At 39.0% G+C, this 19,120-nt stretch overlaps 1 long non-coding RNA gene across 2 annotated transcripts in view; it reads left to right on the top strand.

Annotated features, from left to right (window-relative positions):
- LOC140733256 (uncharacterized) overlaps window positions 1-18,183 on the top strand; it is a 54,973-nt gene extending 36,790 nt beyond the window's left edge. Inside the window, exons 1-3 of one of the 2 annotated variants that reach the window (XR_012100249.1) lie at window positions 3,275-3,668; window positions 15,824-15,992; window positions 17,042-18,183. This is a non-coding gene — a long non-coding RNA (uncharacterized lncRNA). Of the gene's footprint in view, window positions 1-3,274; window positions 3,669-15,823; window positions 15,993-17,041 lie in introns of those variants that run through there. The other variant, XR_012100250.1, reaches the window with a different exon arrangement.
- The last annotated feature ends 937 nt before the right edge of the window (window positions 18,184-19,120 follow it).

Raw genomic sequence — 19,120 nt, 5'->3', positions numbered from 1 at the left:
CTTGATGACTCTGAACCTAATGCACCTGAACAGGGCTATTTGGCCTAATTGCACCTTCCAATGCCAGGGCCAGACCCCTGCAGGTTGCAGCCCTTCAAGTGCACATCCAATTACATTGAGGCAATGAGTTCCAGGCTCCTATTATCTTCTGAGTTGGAAGAAAATACTCATTCCCTCCTCAGTGACACTCACATAATGCTGGAGGAACTTAACAGGACAGGCAGCATCTATGGAATAGAATAAAGTGTCAATGTTTCAGTCTGAGACCCTTCATTAGGACTTCATTTGACCAGTTTTTAAATCTATGTCTCTTCTTTTTGATCCCACTGCTAAGGGAAATAGATCCTTCCTATTTTGCCTAACTAGGCCTCTCATAATCTTGTACACTGTGTAATGAGCCCTCCAGGCCTCTGCGGGGAGCTGGAGAGCACTGGGCGCCAAGGTTTTTAAGAGGACCTGAACTGGTTAATTGTTGTTTAATATTTGTCAATAATTGTTTATTTCCTTGTTAAGTTTATTTTGATAGGCTCAGGGATTCCGTGTTACTTGTATTATTTAAGTGAATGCTCGATTAGCACACTTGTGGGGTCCTAGTTTTGCTAATGTTTTGTCTCGCTGTGTTGCTCGGTCAAGTCATCGATGTTCTGTTGATATTCTTATGTATAATCTGTGGCCACCATCTCTTCATGGGATTCTGTCTTTCCTCTGCACTGCCAGCGCTCACCACAACACACTGATTGGATTCTGAATCCTGCTGTATGAAAATATTTCACTTAGACTGCCTGTCCATAGAGATACCTCTAAATGTGCACTCTGACAGTAAGTGTGTCCTTGAACTGTCCTCCCTGACTGATTCTACTTTGTCCCACCTCAACACAGAAAGACACTGGCATCTTTAAGCTGGCTGCTGTTGATTACATTGCTAAATTTGGTCCCTACAGATCACTGGCAAACAGTAGTTCCAGGTTTAGCCTGGTCCACAGTTTATTGTAACTGGATTGAATGGCTTAATTGATGACTCCCCTAAGAAAGACAACAGCTTTTTAGATCAATGAAGAGAAAGTAAAAATGTGTTTATATCCAGAATATATCCTGCTTGGATACACTGCCATTTCTTCATCATTGTTGGGTTTCCTCATCCAACACTAATGTGGGAGCACCCTCCGGAGGGGAGGTGATAAGGAAGTGGCTGAAATAATCAATACAATTAGCAAAGGTAACTTTATGACTGTGCTGGGAAGTCATTACTTTCACCAGGACTACAGCAGCTCAAGGGAAAGTCGACCACCGCTTTCTCAGGGAATTCAGAACTGCACCAGAAATAGTGTATCTCAGCCTAAATTGAAAAGGTGTTCGGACATCTTGCTGCTTTTTCTCTTGTTTCTTTTTAACCTCAGATCTGATGATCCAGGAGCAACATAATTCTAGTCTAAATAATCAATCATTGCCTTGTCCAGACTTTGCATCTATCAGACTTTTGTATAATTGAGTGCTGTTATCTTTCTGTGACAGTGTAGGAGGTACGATCCAACCCTGTTGGTGTGCTGGTAAACTAAGAAAGATTTATTACCAGTTAAACTCACAGTAACTTTTATAAATTCACCTCACCTTTTATTATTGCAGCCTTCAGAGTGTGAATGGTACTGAGTCCTTTTATATGATGAAACTCTAGTGTCGAATCATTAATCGAGTTAAGCACCAAATTGATCCAGGTAATTTATGTTTCATCACCTACTTTGTAATGAAGAGTTTCCTTCCGAGCAACTAAGGGAAATCATTCTGGTGTACGGTGCACCTATTGTATTACATACCATTTATTTTTCTTGAAATGTTTCAAATAAAATTCCTACCTTCAAAAACATTTTCAGAATGAATAGATATGAGCATTAACCATATATACAAAATTAGAAATACTTTAAGCACATGGTTTGAATACTTGAGGTGAACAATCCAGACTCTCAAATTTATATTTGTCAAAAATTTTGGCTTCTTGTTTCAAATAGCACTATTGCCTTGGAAAGATTCAGAAAACTCTAAAACAAAGGATATGAATGGAAAATGTAAGTATACATTGATTGGCTGTGAGTTTGTATCATGTGCTGAATATCTTACAGTTTATCATGATCTTCTGAGTTGTAGCAAGGCATTGTTGAAATAGATTTAACAACAATGTAAACAAAAGGTACATAAAATATAAATAGTTTTTCTTACTATAATTGTAACATAAACTCTTGACTTTCTTTGGTAAATATGTGGTGGAAAATTACTGATTAGATTTGGATGTACCTCATTTCTTATGCAGTCAAGAGTAATTTATTTAACACAAATTAGTTTAAAGTAAGGCAATGAGCCCAGATGAATGCTGGCCTCATTCTGCTTTTTTATCAATTGCTCAACAGATTTAATTTTCCATTTTACCACTTATTTTAATAAACACTGTACTTTGTAAACTTTAAAAGAACTAGAAGTCACATAGCATTTTTTACTCACTACCATGCCATTCACAATAAACTGTAAATAAGTGGTTGACCTTTTGTATGATTTCTTTATGGTTAGCGATTTTTCAGATCATCTGCCTAAGAACTGTACATATGCTGAAACATAACATCACACCCTCACACCCAGTTAGGCTAAAATTGCATATGATATGAACTCTTCTGAACAGCTGTAAAGCATGTACAAAGGAACTTCATAAATAATGTCAGCAAATAGTAAGTCAAGTACTTGTTCCACAGTTAAAGTGATTTCAGTTATTGAGCAGTACAAAGATTATTTCATTTCCTATTTTTAATAAATGGATAAGCTGGAGCTAATTAATATATACACAAATATTGCTTTAACTCAAAATCCAAATCTGTTCTTAGTTGTCTCCAGAAGAGAGGTTTGTCATATGACATTTATAACTCCATGGTCAAGGCATTCACCAACTGTCCTGATGCTTTCATTCCTGCCCCTGTCCTGTTATACCATTCCAGAGGCAAATGCACTGAGTTTGGTAGAGAGGACTTCCTTGACAATTGGCTGACAGCTTTTCCATCCTTCACATTCTATCCTTTTAAACATCACCATAAATACTGGCGTAGACTGGAACTAATTTTTGCTTTAAATTATATAAATCTACTTTTTCAAACGGAAGTACCTGGTGTTCTAAGACTAAATCAGGGACTGTCATAAAATGACTGGCAGCATCATCAAAATAAATTAAAATTTCAAGCTGTGACAAAGCTCAAAATAGATAGCACTGCAGTTGATCCAAAAATTTCTCACAGCACGTTGACACCAGTAACTGGCTTAGAGTTTACAGTGCTGAGAAAAGAACGTAGCGGATGGACCCATGAAAGCAGTTAGACTCTTAATCCAACTGTCAGTCTGGGCATATGAAAAGAGCAAGTATTTCAATTGTTGACTTAAAATTTTCTCCTAATTAGTACAGTCTGATTCCAAAACTTATTGAAAACAGGACCAGATGGGCCTAACTTTGGAGGTCAGCTGTTGTGACAAAAATGTGTTTCCAACTCCTTGCCAAGTCAGACCATGATTCTTAGAGTGAGGGGTGAGTAAATGCCATTCAGCTCAGCAGTATTTAATGCCACGTAAGGAAGTTTAACTGGAAGCTCTGCTGACGATGTTAAACAAGAAGACATTTCCAGAAGTGTCTGTCAAACAAGGTATAAAAATAATCAGAGATGTGTCACATCATTAATGATTTGTTAAATATGATTTTGTCAGTTGAAGAAACTGTAATTCAATTGCAAGTTCAGGTTTAATTTCTGATTAACGCGCTTATTTAAGTAAGTTGAATAGCTGCCAAAATGCAGACAAAAATAAATACACTGCACTGTATAATTTATAATTTTGTAGATTGCTACATTGGAAAAGAGAACAGGAATTCCTTTTTGTTACAGTACACATTTATCTCCAATTATTTTGACAACATTTGTAATATGTTTAATAAAAAACTTTTTTTTGCCAAATAAATGAGATACACTTTCAAATATGTTCTAAATGATTTTGCTAACCTATGTGACTTCTCTTGGCTGAATTTTTTTCAACTAACATTTTTCATTCCTTCATTCCTTTCTCTTTCCTTTGTATTCCCAACGGTCTCTCACTTTTTTGCTATTGAAAAATGACTTTGCTTTTTCGGAGCTAGTATGTAAACCATTAATAGTCTGAAGTTTCAATTTAATCAGAAACAGCATTTGCAAAAATGAAACTTCTGAACATATCTGGAAAACAATGACATTTTTTCCAGATGAAATTCATCAGCTGGAATTGAATTTTACAGGAGAAAAAGATGTTTTAGGGTAAATGGTAAGAGAAGTATATTTAGAGCTTGCAAATTTGAGGGGCATGCTTGTTAAAAACTCCTATAATTCTTGGTGTCCTTCTGTTTTGTGTCATTCTATATTAACATACCTTCACAGAATAGCATTGTTGTTTATGTCACTGTGGTAATTGGGTTTAACTGTAATGGAATGCTCTTCAGAAGATATTTTCAAAACCATACATCCTTAATGGATATCTTTAAAGTAATCAGGATTTACAAGATGATTTATTCACAAAAAGAACCAAGAATGAATATTAGATACAACCTACAAGAAAATTGAGGGTTCTTTTTAAAGGTCAACAAAGCTTTTCCTTTGTTTTTGGTATGTTTAGGATTAGTATTGGAGCATAATGATAATACAAATCAATATTGAATTGCTAGAAGGAAAAAACAATTTAAGGATGAATCCAACAAAGTTTGATTATTTTTACTGATAGGTTCTGCTGAGATTAAAAGCACCTTATGTCATAATAGCACCCATAGATACTCGGCAAAGGCAGTTAATATTGTATATTAAGTAGCGCAGGACAAAACTTGCCTATACAAATTGCCAAGTGTGAAATAATATTTTGAAGACTTCCTGCATTGTGAGTTCTCTCACTGTATGATCGCTTTGATGCTTAACAAAAAACTCAGTCATAAAATAGAATCAGAAGGCATTTCCTAGAGTTTGTTTCTGCATGCTTTTTGTTGGACTGGGCACTTTACATGAAATACCATTTGGTTTCCTTGGGACCCCTGGAAAACCCATTTTGTATCAGGAACGTCACAATTTATTATTGCTGGATCCTGCTGGCAGAAACTTGAAAAATAATCGAGAGTAGCTTTCTTTAAATAAAAAGTAAAAGAAACAAGGGAGTACAAGGCAATGGAAAAGGAGATGGAGATGAAACATTCAAAAGTAGTACTGAAACAGTAAAGGAATTTAAAAAATGGGAAAGAAACAAAAATAAAACAAGCTAAAAGAGTAAACTTTCTTCAAAGAGAAAAAGTGGAAAAGAGGTTATGAAAAAGTATGGGGAAGGGCATGAACTTTGCTGTTTGATTGTAGATTTGTTTCTAAAATATGTTTCTAAGTGAGGAGCATTAAGATAAGCCTGGGAATTGTGCTTCTCTTGCATGGAAAATGTATATAAACAATATACACACTTGTAAGAATCCATAGAATCTAACATTTAATACACTAATATCTGTGTCAAAAATGTATGGAAATTGAATCTTATGTCTTGTACCTCATCAACACAAATGTAATGTACTATTTAAATATCTGACCTATCCACAAATATAGCCTTTCAGACTGCAAAATATATCTCTTTTCTTGCCTGATAAATAGATTTACCAAAGCAAGCTGGTTTGTCATTGGTGACAATTAGTACTGTCAACTATTTTTTTTTCTCACCACAGATACAAAAGCCAGAAAGCATATTCCACCGGGCCCAAAGCTATCTTCTATTTTGCTGTTTTAAGTCCAATGAATGACTCTTAACCAAAAATCTACCTTGTGACGCTGTCCTTTACTGTATACCTACACTGTACTTCCTATGTACTGCAACACTTTATTCTGCATTCTGTTACTTTTTTACCTTGTACTACTTCAATGCACCATTGTAATGAACTGATCTGTATGGATAATACACAAGGAAGGCTTTTCACTGCACCTCAGTACATGTGACAACAATTAACCAATCAACCAATGTAAAAGAATCACTTGTGCTACATGACCAAATTTCAGAATCATTTAGGAAGGAGGCTAATTGTGTGAAGCAGCCCATTCTTGTGCTTAAATGATTCACTGTCAAAGTGAGGTGAAATAAAATGGACCTCTGAGGGCATTGCAAGTTGCATGGTCTGTATTTGGTTCTTTCAGAGTCCTCTGTTCATCTGGCATTTTGGTTACGAGAGATGCTTAAACATGCTTAGTGGAACCAATCAGCTGGAAACTTGTGGCCCTTGCTATCTGTAGCTCTCGTATAGAAACCGCCATTGCAATTGAGGCCTACTTCAGAATTAATAGAATCCGGAGTCCAGATGCCAAATCTCAACCTGCAACTTCGACTGGCCATTTCCCCACACAGATGCTGCCTGACCTGATGAGTTTCTGCAGCTTCTTATTTGCTATATGAGAAATGTCTACAACTGTGAGTAGATCGTGTTTGCAATTCTCTGCCAAAGAGAAAGATCAGTTGGGACAGCAAGTATTCAATATTCTAATAATAAAGGGATATATAGTTTGTACCTAAAAGTGACACTCAGGTAAGAGATCTGCCATGTCTTTATTGAATGGCAGAGCAGGTTGAATGGCCTAGTCCTGTTTCTGCTCCTCCTTGTAAGCTGATATGAGTCATTGGCAGTGTTTAATACACAGGAGTATAAATCTTCCTTAGATTGCCTGTAGTAATGCACATAAATAGCAGCAGCTGTGCATTGTGTTCCACTTCTAAAATTTAGTTCTATTGAAATCAATGAAAATAAATAGGCAACAAAATTTATTGGGAATTATAGGACAAACATTTATGATGATCATCACTGAAATTAGGACAGAAATGAGGAGAATTATCTTAGAATATTGCAAAGAGAAGCAGGAGCAATATTTGATTAAGAAAGAAAGAGTTAAAAGCCTGATGCGAGAGGACTAGACAAGGAGAACAATTTAATATTTTGACTGTGAAATGGGACAGATACAGTTGAACAAACGTCTCTTCGTCTCTCCTGGAATATCTTTGGGTGTTGCTCAGAATTTTCACATTAGTCACCTTCTGATTTTCATCTAGCCAATGCCCCTGATAAGTGCAGTCTGTGCATTCAGCCCTTTTTCACACCCACCCAGCATTGACCTATCTGATTCCAGTAATGAATGAGCAGAAAGTTCTTCTAATTGGAATTGTAAAGACATACTTAATCTTATTTATTTAGAGATACAGCATGGTGACAGGCCCAACAAGCTTGTGCCACACAATTACACCCATGTGGCAAGTTAGCCTAATAACCCATACGTCTTTGGAATATGAGAAGTAACCGGAGCACTGAAGGAAACCTACATAGTCATGGGGAGAGCGTATAAGCTCCTTACAGACAGCAGCAGGAATTAAACCCAGGTCGCTGGCGCTGTAATAGCACTATGCTAACTGCTACACCACCGCCGCTACAGTGTCATCATCATTTAGATTTTGTTTGCTTCATTTTCATCATAACTTCCCCTTGCCTCAGCTCACCCGGCAGCGAAATTTTCATCCATGTCCTTGCTGTGTTTATCCTATTGTAGTCCCAGTCAACCGTCCATGTGTTCTATTTCTACAATGTTGAGGTCATCCAAAAATGTCTCCTACCAAACCCTGTTCAGCTATTATCCTTGTCCTCCTTGAACTACACGAGTTCCTAGTAATGCCTCAATTTTATAATTCTGAATGATTTGCTTGTTTCCTTCAATAGTCTTGACCCTTCTGATCCCAGAAATCATCTTCAGCTTTTACAGCCTACAAGACAACTATGCTTTTCCAAATACAAAGTACAGTTCAGACGCTGTGGTCAAATCAACACGTACAAACAAGCTGGGGGAACTCAGCAGGTCAGGCAGCATCTGTGGAAATGAGCAGTCAATGTTTCAGGCCGAGACTCTTCATCCAATTCTGGCCTTTTGAGCATTCCTGAATTTAGTTCTTTCACTGCTGAAAGCTATGTTTATTTAAACCATTCTTCACTTCTATCTCTCCTTTTAAAACTCTCTGTTTAACCTGTCACTTAGACCATGCTTTCAGTCATCTAGCCCAATATCTCTTCTATGTGGCTTTGGGTTGTAGATATACAAGTTTTAACTAAAAAAAAATTAGACTGGGCACAGCCAAATTAGCATGTTGCCCAGAACTGGCATTTTACTGAAAACTTTACTCACCAAAACAGCTGTTCTCCACATAGCTTCCTTCAGTCCTCTGTACCTTGACTTTGAGCTGTTATGTCAGCCTCCAGCTATTCAATGGATCATATGCCACTTTCTTCAATAGACAACCAGTTGCTAACACCATTCCTGAGTATATTTCCCAAAATGGATCAAAATATTCATTGGTTATTTGATGAATAAAGTTATTTTCCAATGCTTTGTATGGAAGAGATGTTTTTTTTTTCAACATTCCAAATTTTTCAACATTTACTTTTCCTTTAAAACTTTTTAAAAAAATCTCTGGAATCAGTAAACATTAAATGAAGGAGTAAATACATATATAAGGTTTATACATACTGCCAATTATTTCAACCAATGGTGGAAAAATATGATTCAATAAGATTTCTAATGATTAGATGTCCACATCTCTGTCTTCTGTAAAACCATCATCAAAATTCTTATCTTTGGTAAGTCCCATGGTCTTACCTGTTTGTAGCTCCTCTTTAAACTATAAGCAGTTTCATTTCTTGGCAGTTCTTCAGATTCATTCTTTTGAGGAAATTTTCTAATTTAAAGGCCTTATTTTAATGTCTGAAATTTATTTTGATTTATTGTTGGTTTTGGAAATTTCTCTTGACTTTCAAACATTCTATTTGTTATGGTCCATGCTCTTTAATCTATTTTAATCTTGCATTTGTACTTTCTAGTACTGACTCTCTACTCTAAAGCAACACACACAATATGCTGGAAGAACTCAGCAGGTCAGGCAGCATCTATGGAAATGAATAATCATTCGATGTTTTGAGTTGAGACCCTTCATCGGGACTGCAAGGGAAGGGGGGAAGATGCCAAAATATAAAGGTGGAGTGGGAAGGGTAGGAGGCTAGCTAAAATGTATAGCCAAGTGGGTTGGAGAAAAATGAATCTGATAGGAGAGGAGAGTGGACCACAGGAAAAAAAGGTGGAGAAGGGACCCAGAGGAAGTGATAGGCAAGTGAGAAGAGAAAAGAGGCCAGAGTGGGAATAAAAGAAGAGGGGAGGTGGAAAAACAAATTATGGGGGGTTGGAGGCTAACTGGATGGAATATAAAGTGTTGTTCCTCCACCCTGAGGGTGGCCTCATCTTGGCTCAAGAGGAGGCTATGGATCGACATGTCGGAATGGGATGGGAATCGAAGTATAGAGGGGGCTGCATCGGGAGCACTGGATACAATAGACAACCTCAGCAGATTTGCAGGACAGGTGATGCCTCACCTGAAAGGACTGCTTGGGGCTCTGGATGGAAGTAAGGGAAGAGGTAAATGGATGGGTGTAGCACTTTGGTTGCATGCAGGATTAAGTGCCAGGAGGGAGATTAGTGGGTAGGGACAAATGAACAAGGGAGTTGTGGAGGGAACAATCTGTGCAGAAAGTGGGGGGGTGGGGCCAGAGTGTCAGGTAAGGATATGTTTAGTTGTAGGATCCCTTCGGAGAAGGCAGAATATTCTTCTCTAATCATGAGATAACATACTTTTCTGTTCAGAAAGCTGATTTATTGGCTCCTGAAGCAAATATATAATGTTAAGTACATGTCTACCTCATTTCAAAAGTATATTCATTTTTACCAAATGCTCATCTCCTAGGTCCATTCATGTATTATTCACTGAACTAAGCAGTGACAGACAATTGTTGAAGTCAATTCAAACATTACACAGCTTTGAACTAGTTCACAAGAGGATTAAATGCAAAAGAAGTCAATTATCTTAATTCCTTTGTGGATCTTTGAAACAAATGCCTTTCTAGAATGGAATAGACACCTGACTCCTATTGACTGAAGTCTTTCTTAAAGTTATCCATCACTTTGCTCTAACAGCTGTGTTTTGCCTCCATGTGGTGCTTGCTTTAAAAACACCCGCACACTTGAAGAAGCATGGGAAATGAGTTTGATGCCTAAACTCATCAACCTATCAAACCACAGAAATGTTCCCTAATTTGGAAACCAATTTATGAGCCAGAGTACTTTAGGTGCTCTGGATGAGTATCTAATTAGCATTAACTATTTTACATAAATGTATTGGACATCACAGATGTTGGAATGGGGAAGGCTATTCCTTACAGAAGCTAATTAGCTTAAGACCATGATTAGGATTCAATAATTATCCTTAGTTTTGCTGAATATCCTTAGATATCTCAATTATTCTGAAGTAGATTTGATCCCACCTATTTAATATTCTCTGTCTAAAGGAAATTAAATGGGTGGAGGTTAGCTCTACATCAGAGTAATTGACATGGTCCATGAATGAAATAATGTGGAAATGTATGGACTGCAGCCAGATGAACAGTATGAGGATGTGTTAATTGTACATGGCTTTACAGGTCAATTGTAAGTTTTATTTTCATAGGATCAAAATAAGCTACAGAAAGTTGTAAACTCAGTCAGCTCCATCATGGGCACTAGCCACCCTAGCATCCAGGACATCTTCAAGGAGCGATGCCCCAAAAAGGCAGCATCCATCATTAAGCACCCCTATCATTAGAACATGCCCTTTTCTCATTGGGTCCATCAAGGAGGATGTACAGGAGCCTGGAGGCACACACTGAGCAATTCAGGAATAGGTTCTTCCCCTCTGCCATCAACTTCCTGAATGGACAATGAGCCCATGAACACTACTTTTTGTGTTTCTTCTTTAACTGTTTAATATACATATATAATATATTTCTTACTGTAATTCACAGTTTTTATTATGTATTGCCACATACCAAGTTTCACAGCATATGCTGGTGATATTAAACCTGATTCTGATTCCTCTGTTACAAAATTCCAGAGTGCTGCAGGTTTACTAATTTTCCTTGGCACAGTCTACAAAGGAAAGTCCTGTAAGTGCACAGAATGCGCAGAGCCCAAGGAGCACTGCAGAACTACGTGCAAAGTAAAGTAGGCCCGTAATGGGGTTGGTATGTAGGTTGCCTTTCATCGTCGGCATGGGCAGTAAAGTGCTATGTTGTTAGGGATGTGATCGGTTCTTGAAGATTCTGTCTGACAACAGATACTATGATGAATAAATTGTTTTTGGGCTTTCTGCCGGGTACAGGTATCGATTTTAACCGACATTTTGATGACAAACTCTGTCACCTTCAACAGGGTTGATGCCTGGGTCTAGTCTGGTCATCAGGTCTAGCCTGGTGGCATATATAACCCCATCATCCATCCCTCCTGATTGGCTAGTACTCATCCAATCTGGTCTCTGGTTTGCAAGCGAATTCCAGTTCGTACTTAGAGTGAGACATTTAGCTTTGTTAAAATCCTTTTCCCCTAGTTTTATTTCAATGGCTTCTTTCACCAGGTGGTCCCAAAAGCCACTGGCATGGCACAGTAGTTTTGTGCTGTCAGTCAATCCCATGGCCATTATGAATCAATGTTCTGCTACCGCTGATTTTTCTGGGTAACCCAAACGGATACACTTCCTGTGCTGCTGTGCTTAGGACAACTGGTGTTCACAGGATCTCCTGTGAATGGTCAGATATGCTGGAAACCTGCATCAAGGAGCACAGGAGGTGTATCTGTTTGGGTTACCCAAAGAAATCGGTGGCAGCAAAAACTTGCTTTTGCAATGGCCATCGGATTGACTGGCACTACTACTGTGTCACACCAATTGGTTTTGGGGCCACCTGGTGAAGGAAGCCATTAACATAAAACTAGAGGAAAAGAATTTTAACAAAGATGAAAGTCTCGCTCTAAATAAGAACTGGAATTCAATTGTAAATAAAGTGCGATAGTGGAAACCTGATTGGATGAGTACAAACCAATCAGGAGGGATGGACGACGTGTGTATGTATACCACCGGACTAGACATGTCTAGGCATCATCTCTGCTGAAGATGGCAGAATTTGTCACTGAAACATTGGCTAAGATCAATACCCATACCCGGCTGGAAGCCCAAAAAGAGTTTATTCGTTATATACATCAGGGAAGTACTAGATCCTTTTTTAACAAAGAACATAAGGGTAATTTTCAGTTGCCTAGTGGTATCAGTCTTATAAATAATTTGGAGGAAGTGTGGCAAGAGAGGGTTTTATAATCAGTTTGTTTGTTTATTTATACATTGACATACAGTGTGGAGTAGGCCCTTGGATCCACGCTCCCTAGTAATTCCCCCAATTTAACCCTAGCCTAATGCTGGGACAATTTACAATGACCAATTAGCCTACCAAGCAGTAGGTCTTTGGACTGTGGGAGGAAGCTGGAGTACCCTGAGGAAATTCGTATGGTCACAAGGAGAATATACAAACTCTTTCCAGGCAACAGCAGGAAATGAACATGGGTCACTGGTACAGTAAAGCATTGTGCTAACCACCACACTGCCGTGCTGCCCAAACCAATTATTGTTCGGTAGCATTCACATCTACTATGACGAAGTGGTTCGAGAGGCTGGTTATGGCTAGAATCAACTCCTGCCTAAGCAAGGACCTGGACCCACTGCAGTTTGACTATTGCTACAATAGGGCTACAGTGGATGTGATCTCATTGGCTTTTCACGTGGGTTAGAATCACCTGGACAATACTAATACTTACGTCAGGCTGCTGCTTATTGACTACAGCTCAGCATTTAACACAATCATTCCCACAGTTCTGATCATAAAGCTCTAAAATCTGGGCCTCTGTACCTCCCTCTGCAACTGGATTCTCAACTTCCTCATCAGAAGACCACAGTCTATGCAGGTCGGAAATAACATCTCCACCTCACTGACAATCAACACTGGTGCACCTCAAGAATATATGCTTAGCCACTGCTCTACTCTCTCTACACCCGGTGACTGTGTGGCTAGGCACAGCTCAAATGCCATCTATGAATTTGCTGACAACACAACTATTGCTGGCAAAATTTCAGATGGTGACAAGAGGGTGTACAAGAGTGAGATAGATCAGCTGGTTGAGTGGGACAGCATCAACCTTGCACTCAACATCAGTAAGAGCAAAGAATTGATAGTGGACGTCAGAAAGCATATGAGGGAACACACACCTGTCCTCACAGAGAGATCAGAAGTGGAATGAGTGAACAGTTTGATGGTCCTGGGTATCAACATCTCTAAGGATATATGCTGGACATAACATATTGATGCAGTTACAATGAAGGCATGGCAGTGGCTATATTTTATGAGGACTGTTAGGAGATTTGGTATGTCACCAAAGACACTTGCAAATTTCTGAGAATAGACCATGGAGAGCATACTTACTGGCTGTATTACCATCTGGTATGGGTGGGGGCACTGTGCAGGATTGGAATAAGCTGCAGAAGGTTGTAAACTCCAAAGGCTCCATCATGGGCACTAGCCTTCGTAGCATCCTGGACATTTTCAAGGAGTGGTGTGTCAAAAAGGCAGCATCCATCTTTAAGGATTCCCATCACCCAGGACTAACCCTCTTCTCATTGCTACCATTGGGGAGGAGGTACAGGAGCCTGAAGGCACACTCTCAGTAATTCAGGATTAGCTTTTCCCCTCTGCCATCTGATTTCTGAATGAACAATGAACCCATGGACATGCTCTTTGTAATTTTCTCTCTCTTTTTGCACAACTTTAAAAATTTTCTTTTTATTTTCTTTATACTTAGTGTAATTTATAGTGTTTGTTATTGTATTGCAATGTATTGCTTACGCATAACAACAAATTTCACGAATTATGCCAGTGATATTAAACCTGATTCTGATTCTAATGAATATGATTATACTTCTGGGAGCATGAAATTGGAAAAGGATGGAGCTTCTGACAACAGTAAAAGAAGCAGAAAGATAGCAATTCCCATAAAATAGCCTAAGAGAAAGCAGCACTAAAGCTGGTCCAAGAATAATTAAAACTTCCCTTTGCTCAGCTTCATTATTCCAACCCCTTTGGTTTTGTGAAATGTGTACATCATAAGCATAATGTAACTAAATTCAAAAACGAGAAGCTTTCCTAATTAATAAATTGATTAGTTAACTTAATACTCACAAAATGAATCACTTGAGTCTTATGAACTAGTGCAGTTGTGTTTCTGCTGGCAATGGAGAATGAAGTAAAATAAAGTACAAAACCATGTTTCAGAAAAACTGAGGGTTATTTCTAGGGGAAGAAATTTTAAAATGGCATGAAGTTATTTTTGGCTCTAAAGTCATCGCTTCAACTCCACGTGAGCACAGTGCTGCCTGGGAGGAAATCAACACAGTTATAAATTGCTGAATCTAAAAAGCAAACATGATCGAGATGACTGCTGTGAAATGTTCAACAATACTAAAAGGAGTGCAAAGACAAAATTGTTTTTAATAAAGCACAAGTCACGAATATATAGTGGGGGTGGTGGGAATACAGAGGGTAGGAGGAAGTCACAGGTCCTAACAACATAAGTTGCCTTGAAGGTAATTTAGAATGAAAGTCATAGTTAAAGTTGGAGAGATCCAGATTTTGGTAAGTCAAGTCATTTAAAGGTTACTGTATATTTAAAAAAAACACTGGCCCATGTTTCAGAAAAAGAGCTGCTGGACAAATGAGATAGTGTGCAAATTTAACTTTGAGACTGACAGCAACTTCTATGGACCAACAGATTTTTTCTTTTTCCCTTTTTACTTACATTGGGAGACTGAAAATATCCTCTAATATTACAGTAGTGTTATTTGGATCAGGTATAGCTTTATTTTTGTGCTAGTCTTGAAAGTCTAATAAGTTGCTTAAATATCTTAAATTGAAAGCAAAGTTTTAAAAATTATATTTGACAAAATTATTCCTTGAAGATGAATGGGTTGACTTTAATCGTAGTCAGTAGATTGTAAAAGTGTTGCAACACCTGTAGCCCCTTCGCACAAACTCTGGGGCTGTCTTTATTTTGCTTCTAGTTAGGACCCAGTCAGTACAGATACTCACATTTATCAGGCAGCAGCTTTATTTAAATAGTGGTCCCACAATATAGATGGACACCAGGAGTGATTTTGACAGGAATTAGCAGACCACCACTGAGTGAAAGAGAAATACTTGCATTTATGTAGCACCTTTTACGACCTCAGAGCATCCCAAAGCATTTTACTGGCAATGAAATTTTCTTGAAATATAATTTAGTGCAGGAACCCTACGGAAGATTGGCAGCATGGCAGTTTGAAGCAATACTTGAAGAAGTACTCTGAAGAGTTGTTTTGAATCATTGGATCTTGTCAAAAGCTAACCTCCCTTAGTCTGGAGTGCTTGACACTGTGTGAGGCCAGTTTAATTGGCCTTTTTGAAGGATTTAGAGATGAGCTGCTTATGAAACTCTTAAGTCTGATGGGAAGATCAGGAGGAGTGGCACTAACTGGAGCCACACAGCAGAAACTGTTAAGCTGCAGAAAAGGTGGTAGGAATCCTGTGAAAGGTGTAGATGAGCAAGACAGTGACTGCAAACAGTCCTGGCAGAAACTCAATTTACTAAAATCAGACACAATAGCAAATACTGCACCACCACATTACCACTTTCATCTTTACCTTTATACCTAGTGAAACAAGTTAAATCTGACATTTATGTCTTCGTGCACCAATATTCCCCAGTGTCATTTTCCTGATGATCATATTCATAATTGCCTCATTGCATTGGGATTCCTGTAGGCAGATGGTACTGCAAACTTTCTTTTTGTCTTCTAGGATGTTCTGGTTCAACTTTATGTCATCTGCAGAAGCCAGCTCTAGTGTCTGCTATCAGAGGTACCAAACACTGTGATCAAGATTACTGTGGATCCTTTTGTCTTCCTGCTATTCCAGAATGTAGGATGTAGCATGGAGGCTGTCAGATGACAGTGCACGTACTCAGCTGGTAAGTAATACATAGGGGCAAAACATGAAGTTCTCCACGGATCGCGGCTGCCAACCAGAGCAGGTACTTGGCTTTGCAGGGCAGTGTGGGGTTTGTGATTGGCAGTGCTTCTATATGAAGCTGGTGATGATACTGAGCAGGAATCATGCCACATGAGGGAGATTTACTTCCATTCTGATATGATTGATTTATGTCAAGTGGTTGCCTGGCAATTACAGGCTGTGCAGTTAAGCCCACCACATCCAAATATCTCCACTTTCTGAAGCAGCTTTCCAAATGACCACAACAATAACTACAGTTACAACAGCCATTGTTTTATGAGCCACTGCAGACTGAAAATAGATAAGATTGTATACCTGAAGGAGGACGAAGGGAGCTCTTCCTTCTTGAAGGCTTTTACAATAGTTGGCAAATGAGCATTGCTTGTCCCTATCTCAATATAGTGCAAGAGACCTGGGTTCAGTTCCACCACTGTCAATAAGGAGATGTCTACAGGTGCATAGCAGTTAGTGCAATGCCATTACAGCTCGGGGTATTCTGAAGTTTGGAGTTCAATTCTCGTGCCCTTGTGTAAGGTGTGTCTGCACGTCCTCCCCTTGGAATGTGTGGATTTTTCCCAGATGCTCTGGTTTCTTCTCATGGACCAAGGTAGGATAACTGGTCATTGTAAATTGTCCTGTGATTAGGTTAGGGTTATTCGGAATTGTGGGGTTGTTGGGGCACCATGGCTCAAAGGGCCAGAGGGGCCTACTCTGCATGGTGTCACTAAATAAATAAAGTTTGTACATTGTCCCCTTGACTGTGTAAGTTTCTTCCTGGTGCCTTGGCTTTCTCCCATATTGAACAGACATACGGATTAGGGTTAGTAAACTGTGGGCACGCTATGCTGATGCCAGAAGTATGACAACACTTGCGGGCTGCCCCCAGCACATGCTCAGACTGTTTTGGTTGTTGGCACAAACAACGCATTTCATTGTTTGTTTCAATGTTTTGAAATACATCTGATGAATTAAAAATAAATCTAATCTTTAATTCCTCTCCTCCTCCAGGACTTTTGCCAAGGCATTGCTAAGGACACAGCGCCTCTGTTTTTGCAGCTGATGCACCGGGGAAGGAGCAGTCACTTCAGCATGCCCTCATGTTCCTTGTGGCCAAATTATCTTGGTGCAAGAGTTCATGTCATTGAGTTCATACCCAATTTCCTGTGTCAACTACCTTGTAGATCACCGTCCAATGGCTGTTCAGAGGTGAAATTCACTGACTGTGGCAGTGAGGGTGGATTGGGCAGGGTATTTTGGAACCCTGTCAGACAACCTAAGGGAGCACAGCAGTAGAGTCTCTTCTGGTTGAGAACCAGGCCCTTGCCCAGAATAATCCCATTATCAGCCAAACAGCTCACTCCAAGATGTTTCAATTATTTGACCATGGAGCCTGAAAAACTAAGGCAAGTAGAACTCAGTTGCTATGTAAACATTGGACACTGTTTTAGTGCTTCCTCCACCTCAACCCACCCTTCCCCACCTTATAGTCTACTCATCTTTCTGCCAGACTCACCTCGTACCCAATGCAGCTGCATTTGCAGCAACATTTAGGACTGCTATCTTGAAGCCTCGATGCAAAGAAACCAATTTTTCATGGATCTGATTCAAGGCAACAGATCACAACACAGTTGGGCTAATGTTCAGACATTTTGCTAGATCTATAAGTCTGGGTGCTCAACACCCACCCCTTCTGCCCTCAAATGGATTTCAACATAATGAGGAAGGACTAAACTTTGAATTTGTACTGATAATATAATGAGGTAAAGCAAAAATCCTGCTCTGCCATTGAAAATTAAGCCTTATTTTTGAAAATATTAATGCCTTCAAATATAAAATGTTATTAATGAAGCTACAGTGCTTCGGAAGAATTAATTTAACATCTGAAAATAATTGTTTTTGTTGTACTATACTGGCGTTTGCTAAAGCTTATTCCAAGAGTCTGGTAAAACAAATGGAGGAAGATAAAGAAAAGCAGACTGTTTCCATGGTAATTGGTTTAGGTTGAGTCATGTCTCTGAGTGCAGGAGAGAATGCTTTTTGCAGATTTTGTTGGTGGAATTTACCAGAACTTAGACATCCTGCATCCTGAGAAATGGAATGTATCAAAAAATATAAATTCCTTGTCTGGGCTGAGAGACTCCCCAAGATAATCTGTTTTTAGAATGGCATTACTTTCTGGAGGGGGAAGTTGCAGCGTATGAACTGATGACAATTCCTGCAGAAACAAATGAAACACCTATCAGCCGACACTGACCTTATAACAAAATGATAATAAAAATACCAGAAAGTCAAGCCAGTTAAAGTCTTGATTGCTTACTCTGGTTCCTCTGATGTGGCTGAACCACATCAACTATTTTCAGGCCAGCTTCTGTTGCTAGAAATGTTAACAACTTTAAAACTTCAGGTCACATCATATCAGGCAGTAAAGGTTCTTTTCCACACCATCAACCTCTTTCCATTCTCCTCTTCAATACTTTTAGCTCCAACTCTGGCTTTCTCACTGTTCCCTTCCACCTTATGGACAAATCAACCTCCCGCAAGAAGCTCTCCTGTTTTAAAGCTGCATCTTTCTCCGTTTACTCCCCCTCATTCCTTTCTCATCTTCTCCATGCGACCCACTTCTCAAAATCGGTAGACTACTAACTACTAACTATTTCTTCCTTGTCCCACTGCTTGCTGACAGGCACTGTTTAATCTCACTTTCAAAACAGACATCAATAAAACCCATCAAATATCCACAACAATGAATCCTTTGTTATTGTAGGCGGCTGCTCCATGTGCAATATTTATTCCCATTGCCCAACAATAGGCATATAAAATTCTCATCTTTCATTGCTTAACTCAGTTCTGCAACCTGCTCAGCAACCATGGTACTTCTTGAGCCTCCCATTTACTCATCCACCCACCCCCCCATATACACTCAGTGACCACTCTATTAGTTACTTTCTATACCTAATAAAGTAACCAATGAGGGAATCTTTGTGGTCTTCTGCTGCTGCTGTAGCCCATCCCTTCAAGTTTCAATGTGCTTGGCATTTAGAGATGCTCTCTGCACACCGCTGTTGTAATGTGTGGTTATTTGAATTA

This window comes from Hemitrygon akajei, chromosome 9, assembly GCF_048418815.1.
Source record: "Hemitrygon akajei chromosome 9, sHemAka1.3, whole genome shotgun sequence".
NCBI classification, from domain to species: Eukaryota; Metazoa; Chordata; class Chondrichthyes; order Myliobatiformes; family Dasyatidae; genus Hemitrygon; species Hemitrygon akajei.
The sequence above is the reverse complement of the archived record's forward strand: the minus strand, read 5'-3'. Positions and strand labels throughout refer to the sequence as shown.